We start from the raw sequence: 8,132 nt of genomic DNA on the forward strand, positions 1-8,132 counted from the left end.
ACTGATTTTTTTTTTTGTTTATGTTTTAATTCATTTTTTTAAAATGGTTTCTAGTTAGAAAATCATTCTTAATGAATTAACGGGCCATGCAGAGAATGGTGTGGTAAGGAGGTAAACAAACAATTCTATAACAGAAGAGGAAGTGCAAAGGAAGAATTTTGATTTAGTGCTTGCTCTCCATACAGCTTGGAAATCTTTTTTTTTTGGGGGGGGGGGGGGGGGGGTTTGAAGGTATGTTAAATGTTGAAAATCTGTTTGTGATACATCACGCATGTGACACAGTGGTGCCGATCTATAATGTTGTCTTGTGTGGAGGTACGTGTTTATATGGTGCAGATGAACTGTGTCATTTACACTTAAGTGTCAATGAGACTCTCTGTTAAGAGTTTTAAGCTGTTGGGCTGGTGCCTCAGATGTACAGTTCTGTGCAAATCCAGGAGCTCCACTGAAGCTTTTGCAGAAGCAGCTGAGATTGGGAACAGTTATATGTCAGTAGGAGAGATTTTGTAATTGACGCATGGGGTTTTAGACAGACAAACTCAAAATAGTGCCATATGGAGTTCCCTAGGAGAAGTAGGGAAGCTGACCAAAGAGTTGAAGTGTGGATTCCTTGGGCATGGATCGCTATTACTGTTGGTTTAGCAGGAAACCCTTAAAAAGCGGTTCCTAAGCATAGCTTTAAACGTTTTGGGCTACAATTAAATCAACATGAAAGCCCAGCGAGCGTGTGCTGTTAGAAGCTTTCCCTCCGTTCCTGTACTGGTATGTAGCTGCTGATCTTTGAAATGAAACGCGAAGAAGGTTACTTCCCTTATTGCTCCGTGCGCACACACGCAGCCTTCTGCACAGCTGCTGTCTTACGCTCGCTCCATTTGTATTACTGGGATATGAGAATATTTGCAGTTCAGGATGCAGAGTAGCCAGCAAAAATGTAGGGGCCGATTTCAACTTCTGCATGGTAATAGCGATTGTGGGAGAGAGTTGCTCTCCGTTTTGTGGTGCGTGTAACTGTAACCTGCGCTGAGGGATATTTAATACGCTGCTAACAGCCATGTTAAACTATTTGACTGACTTGATCACGTTTTTCTAATTACTTTTTCCACCAAAAATGTAATAGCACAGACTTTCTCAATTTTTTTTTTTTGCTGGACAGGTAATCAGGGGGATGGCTTGCCAAGCTACCCAAAAAACGTGTCCTGTGGCATTAGCAAGCTGGCTGTTAGGGTGCTTAAGGAACACAGCTAAGAACTGTATTCACGCCACAAAATCCATGGGTACATCTGGAGCATTGCAGTGGCGATGCTGGGTGGTTTGTGATGTTGCCTGCCGCAGCTGAGATACGGTAATAGACCTTTTATCCCCTTCAGGCTGTTGCAGATACAAAGTAAAATGAGTGGTCCTATAGCATGTTCAAGATTGTTTCACCTGGAGGCTGGCACCTCTCGGGAGCTCTGTCAGTCTGGTAGGCTCAGGAGCGTGTCCTGCAGTGTGTCCTTTCTCCTGATAGCAGAAGGGAAGATGAGAGAAGACCTGAACAGCACCCCACAAGTAAGGGGGATTTGGTGAGTTACCAAGGAGTTATTGGGAGGGGTGGCGGGCTGGGTTGCCTGACAAAGTCAGCTGGGTTGTGTGGAAAGCTTTATTACCGTCATTAACATTTCTAGCATATTTGTGTGTGAATGTTTCTTGGTATGTTTTAGTTCCCAAGTTCATCTGCTCCACTGGAGAACAGGTGAATGGAAAGCAAGTGGCAGAGCAGGGCCTCTCTTTTCCTGAAACTTGCAGAAAATCCTCACTGGACCAGACTGTCCCACATACAGTCCTGCCGGGTAAAGCCGGCTCCTGTTCTTTTCCTGCTGTCACTCAGCACGTGCCTCTAAATTACTCTTAGCATCAAGCCAGCTCACCTGCAGGGAGACCGGTGAGTCTGCGCTTGTCCTGAGACAACCTCTGACCTGAGCAACAGAGGGCCGGCTCCTGCCAGGGTGAAGGCCACCTTCCCCTCAGTGCTTCCTTCTCCCTGCTCTACCCTTCACAGTGGGACGGGAGGCCTTTGGGGCTTGGCTCTTACGACTGCCATCTGTGGGACCTTGTTTGCTTGTCTGCTGCCTGTTGAGCTATGGGGCTACCTCGCTGGTGTGTTTCTAATTTCAAATTTTGGACTTAGGAACCTTTTAAAAACAGCACGTTATCCTTTCCTGTCTGCCTTTTGAGGATGGCTGCAGCAGAAATTTTCGGATGTTTTTAAGTCATCTCAAGCGTTAACAAAAGAGACAACTGGCAGGCGTACGCAGTTTGCTGCCTTTGCGCTCAGTGATTGAGCCTCTGGGTCCCTTCTAGGCTAAACAGAAATGGAGCTGTGTTGTACTTGGGTCTTCCTGGCTTTTAGAACAAACTGTGTTGCACTGACGGAGGAAATGAATATCGGGGATCCAAAGCCCTGGAACTAATTTTGGAAAGTTAAGGCCTAGCCCTATTTCAGGCAAGATGTGTGAGAGGTGGTGGGTGCCACAGAAGGCTGCCATGGATAGTTGGCATTATTTCCTGTTGATTCCTGTGTGATTTCTTCTTACATCTGTTTAGGTGATGAATATTAACAGCACCTCAGTCCTCCACTATTTCTGCAGGCTCCATCTCTGCGTCTAGGCCTGGATTCAGGAAACCTGGCTCTTCTCTGCACAGCTTTAAGGGCTTTGCTGCATTGAGGTAGATGCTGATGCACATACTGGTGCTTCACAGAGTAAGGCAACCCAGTGGTTTTTTGTTTTCTCTGTCACTGTTTTCTCCCATTCCAAGCTTCCTGTGTTTTATATGTTTATTCTTTTGTAAAGAACAGCCTGGCTGTGCTCCCTCAGTTTTCCGACTGGTAGGCGTTCTGCTGTTGGAGTGAAGTACATAACACTTGGTACCTTCACGCTCTGGTGTGCCTAATGTGCAGGCTCCCTCTTGGTTTTCTGAATGCTTCACCAGCTGAAAAGGTTGTTTGGGATGTCATTAAATTCATAGGCTATGTGTTTGGAGTAGCCTGGTCAGAGGTATTGACGCTAAAAAGTCCCTTATAAAAGGGAGTAATGCTGCCTTTCATAGTGTAGGGCTCTCGAGAGCATTACCTCAGTTTTCATGTACAGTTATTTAGAGCAGCGTTTGCTCATTTTCTTTTCTAAGCCAGCGCAGTCTGTGTCATAGAGGAGCAGGAGACTGCACTGCTGAGTGGGTTTTGCCACAGTGCTGGGCGCAGTCCTCTTTCAACCATGCTGATTCCACTCTGGGGGCATACACGTTGTTTGAGCTGCTGCTTATCCATCTCATGGTTCTTGCAAAGGGGCAGTTTTAGTAGTTCTTAATTACCGGGCACCAGGCATTGCTTTAGGTGTCATGATGAGGACATAGTTTTGCACCCTTTGTGTAAACATCAAAGCCCAAGATTTTGGGAGCACTCCCTGTGCAAAAAGGACTTTGGTTTCCTTTGACAAACTTGTATAGGTCAAATTGAAAATCTTGATCCTGCACAGCAAGATCTGAGCAAACATTTATACTTTGCCAGGGACAGTTCACAGTAGAACCACGGGTAGTCATCTGAGAACTGAATTTATTCCTAGTATAAACTGACAAAATTCCCCTGAACTCAGGAGTTCTGCCCCTTAATACAACAAAAAACAGAGATTGAGATTGCAGGTAAAGGATTTTCTAGGATTAGAAAATTCAGCTGTGCTCTTTCCTACTCCAGGACGCATCCTCAGCAATAAAGATTTTCTGGCTAGAAAGTGAGCCGAGAGCTCAGGGATGGTTCACACATCTGAGTGAAATGCAGCTCGCATTTGCGTTGCTAGAGAAGACTTGAAGAATGAGTAAAAAGATGCTTTTCTTTGAAAGCGTGTGACATTCAGAGAGCGTACCAATGCAGCAGGCATGTTGAGTATGCAGGTCTGTTTTCTGTGGTTCGCATAGCTCATCTGTAGTGAAACAGTCACGAGTACCTTGGTATTGGTATCAAAAATCTTAAGGTTTGGCAGTCTGGAAGTTCTTTGACCAGTGACTTTGCTGTTGATGTGTTCTGCTTTTACAGGGGAATTGCAGCGCTCTGCTCTGTGTGAGGTGGCCAGTGAAGGATCTTTTACCAGCAAATCTAAAAACACCCATGAGGAATTTCTAGCCTTTGCTACCAGGCCAGTAGGAAAAAAGTTTAATCTTTGCCAAGGGGATAACCTTGGGCTACTAGTAAAAGCTATGATATGAACAAATAGAAGAGACCCAGCCTATATGAGAATTCAACACATGCCAGCAAGTGGAAAATCTGATGAAACGTATCTCTAAGGCTGCTTCATAAACGCTCCCATGGAGCTGGCAGGTGTCTGTGGCCCTGTTCCTCTCTCCAGTGCAGTTTCTTTGTCCCCCCACAATAACGATGCTGACGTTAAAGCTGTGCTGGGCGTTTAAGTATTTTCACAGTGGAGCCTGCACTGTTACCCCGGTGCATGCTTGGGTTAGCTGGTAGCCCTCGTTAGGTTCCCGTTCACAACCTGCAGGATATGTTTCTGGTTCTGTGGCTTTTCTTGGATTTCCCCATGTACTACAGATTCTGCATGGTGATCTTGATACTTTTTTTTCTAGAGCCTTCGTCTGGAGTAGGTCTGTTAAATGAGTCTCTGTTCTCCACCATGCTCTCCCACCACTGCTGTGTTCATCTAAGAGAGCGATGCAGCACTTGGATCTTGATCATTGTAGGAGCCAAGGGGATTCCCTCAGCAAGAAAGCATTTCCTGAACTTAGTTCTTCTTGTTACCCTCTCTCCCCTTCTCTGTTTTCCGAACCTTCCTAAACCCCAGCCTCTCATTGAATTGTACTGTATTTCTTCCAGCCTAGAGGAAAGAAGGTGATATTATTAATTCCCGTTCTGTATCCCTAGGGTGGGATAGTGCTCACATATTGCTGCTGTTCATGTCCTTACACCAGTATCCTCATCCTGTTTCTGTATGGGCCTGAAGTAAGAAGGGAAGGGAAAAGCTGTCTGGAAGAGGATGGGAGTTGATCCCTTTGGCCCCATCAGGTAAGGTTGCCAGCAGCTGCCTGAATAACCACGTATTTTCTCTTTCCCGGCTTCCCTGCAGCATCGTGCTCCGCACTGTGCGTTTGCAGCGCTAAGCCCCTGCGTCCTTCATGTGGCGCGTGTAATCCAGGGCATTGCCATGCCAGGGCTGCAGGTTCCCTCTGCAGTGGAGATGGAAACAAGTCTATCAAAACTTCATTAAAAACTTGTTGGAATATAGTGCTTTGGCAAACTTTGAAAGGAGCCATATGTAAAGCACAGGCACATTCTCTGCTTAACTAGATTAAGGTTCATTTGACCCATTTAGTACTCATAATGGGCCGAGGGAGCAGCGGGAAGTGAGCGAAAGCCCTGCAGAAAGAAGTTTATTGGCACCTCTGCAGTGTGTGAATAGAGGCTTTTTCTGCTGGATTCAGGGCTTAAATGAAATAGGTGCCGCGTTTATCCCCGATTAGAGTCATTGAAATGCGCTGCCCTGACAGCTCCCTGGCAGCTCTCCCGGGGAAGCGGCTGGCTGAGATCCCCGTCTACCGGCGAGGGAGGGCTGCTGGGCTCTGTGCAGCAGCCGGCCTGGTGTCGGCGTGCTGCTGTGCGAGCGGGCGCTGGCGCTCAGAGGGTTTGTCCCCGAGGCCGTGCCAGCGTGAGCAACGCGCTTTGCTCCTGCAGAGGGTTGAGGTGCCGCTGCAGCACGGCAGAGCCCTCGTTGCCTCAAGCAGCTTCGCCCTTGCAGCTGGAGGTAGGGAGCTGTGATGCCAGCCGAAAGGAGATGTACGACTGAACCGCGACTGAGCTCTCCTTTTCTGCTCACGGCTCCCACGAAGGCCCTCGCAGCGCTGGATGGCCCCTGGTATTGTTGCTGCAGCTGGTGTTGTGAATCAGGCCGACGACAAGCGCATCCTACTATCCGGCTATTTCACTACACCAGGGTTGCATCATACCGCTTGCTTCGCTCTTCGCCCAGCGTCTGGAGTCTTCCTGTCTCTCCTGGAGCAGCTTTGTTTGTGCTGTGTTTAACAGAGACTCGCTATAATTCGTACTGCCTTGGGAAAGTTAATGTTTTTTTGATTAAATAACGAGGTTCTAAAATAAAGTCGCTCCTACCGGGCATGAGAGTACTACTCTTTCTGTTGTTTGGAATGGAAGTTGATGTCCACCTTGCAGGAGGCATGAATTCCTGCCGGATAACAAAGTACTGCATGAGGTGCTGGATGGAAGCTCTGCCCTCGTCCCATCCCGCCGCAGTCGTGCTCTCCACGTTAGCGGCGTGGACTGGAGAGGCGACGAGACATGGTCTGTCCGCCCGTTCCCGTTTCCGCTGCGGATCCCAGGCCTGCTGTGTTCTCCGTGCAACTGCTGGGATCGTGTGTCCGCCTGTCGCCTGCTGCCCGCGTGCTCCAGCAGCCCGGTGAGGCAGGTCCGGTCCGGGCAGCGCGCGCGGCCGGGGGGGGACTGCTCGGTCCTGCAAGACAAGCCCGTGCTTCAGTGCTCTGCTGGGTTGGGACCGGAGAGCACAGCGTGTGACAGAGTTAGGCCTTAAACAGGTGAATCCCAAGTTTCTCACTAGCAGAAAAAGTGACTTTTGCTGGAAACAAGGTGAGCTTGGCCGAGTCCTGATCGCTTCTGACTTTATCGCCGCGTGCTGGCGGTGGCTGCAGGTTCCTGGGTTCGTTCTGGCTGGAGAAGCGAGGGTCCTGGGTCGGGCCGGTGCGCGAGGACTCGCGTGCGCTCTGCCGGCGGGGAGCTCCAGGCAGCCTCAGAGGCACCCTGCAAACGCGCGCGCCGGCAACGCTCGGCGCTGCGCTGCCAGGCTTTAGGAGGCGCCGGCGGGCGCGCTGCGGCAAGGCTGTCCTCGGGTTCCCGGGTAAGCGAGTGCGGGCCGACCTGGCCAGGGGTTACACAAGCGAGGGCAGCGTGGGCTCGCGCGCACCCTCTGACAGCGGGTGGAAATCCTTGCGTGGGTGCGAAAGGCGGCCAGAGGCAGCGGGGCAAGCGAACCGAATTTTCCATTAACTGGCAAAGTAAACGGGGCTGAAATTCAAATAGGCTCTAGCGTTACCCTCACGTTTTATTACCTGCCTTCTTATTTACTGTCTTCAGCGATCTTATCGGTAACTGCTTTTAAATGCGCATGTGACACCAGTGCACAGCTTTGCCTGCGCTCCAGATGTGTGAAAGACCCCCCCGGCCTCCTGCCCTAAACCCCGGCCCTGCCCCGGCCTCGCTCCGCTCGCCTCCGGGGTTTCTGGAGATGGCAGCGAGGCCTCAGCTCTCCGTCGCCACGGCCCGGGGCGCGTGCCGGCCTTCCAAGAGGTGTCCGGCCCCCGCTGAGCCGGCCTGGAAAGGGAGAGCGTGTAGGAAAAGGCTTAAGTGGCTTCCTAAACCTGGGACGTGATACGGGGGAGTCGTGGGCCGAGCCCCGGGTCCGGGCCCTGCGCTGCTCTCCGTGTCCCCGGGAGCCTGGGCCAGCCGTTGCGTTTCTCCGTGCCGCAGGCTCGCTCGTGCCGGAAAGGAGAAGCGGGGACGGGGCAGGTGGCAGCCCTGCGTGGGGACGCAGCGGTTCCCCCTCTCCACGGCGGACAAGCCCTGGTCCCCAGCTCTCAGCATCCTGCTTCTCCCAGGGAAGAAGGGTCATGGGCACCCTCGCCTCGTCACCCATCCACCGCCCCGGGTGTGCCAGCGGAGGGGCTTGCGTTGGCCCACCCTGTCCTCTTTTTTGTCCCCTTTTTTGCCACCTGAGATATGCCACCTCCTAGGAGCTGCTGTCGCTCCTTGTCTGCTTGCCCGTTGCTGCCCCTTTTCAGCCACTCCTCATCAGAGCCTGCCTAGGGACGTCTCTCGTCCCCCAGCCCCGTCTCGTTCCCTCCTTTCCCAGCTTTTTGCTGGGAGGAAGGGGGTCGCTCCTCCGCGCGCGCCCCGCAGCTCAGCTGATGGCAGCCCCGCCAGCTTGCACGGGCTCCGAGGCTGCCGCGGAGATGCCAAGATGGGTTACGAGATCCGTAGAGTTGGGGACAATATCTCAGGGAAGGGCGTATGTGCGTGGGAGCGTTGTTATTGTTTTCCATAATAAATCCCATTGGGAACAGCA

The sequence above is a fragment of the Struthio camelus genome, chromosome 10 (genome assembly GCF_040807025.1).
Source record: "Struthio camelus isolate bStrCam1 chromosome 10, bStrCam1.hap1, whole genome shotgun sequence".
NCBI classification, from domain to species: Eukaryota; Metazoa; Chordata; class Aves; order Struthioniformes; family Struthionidae; genus Struthio; species Struthio camelus.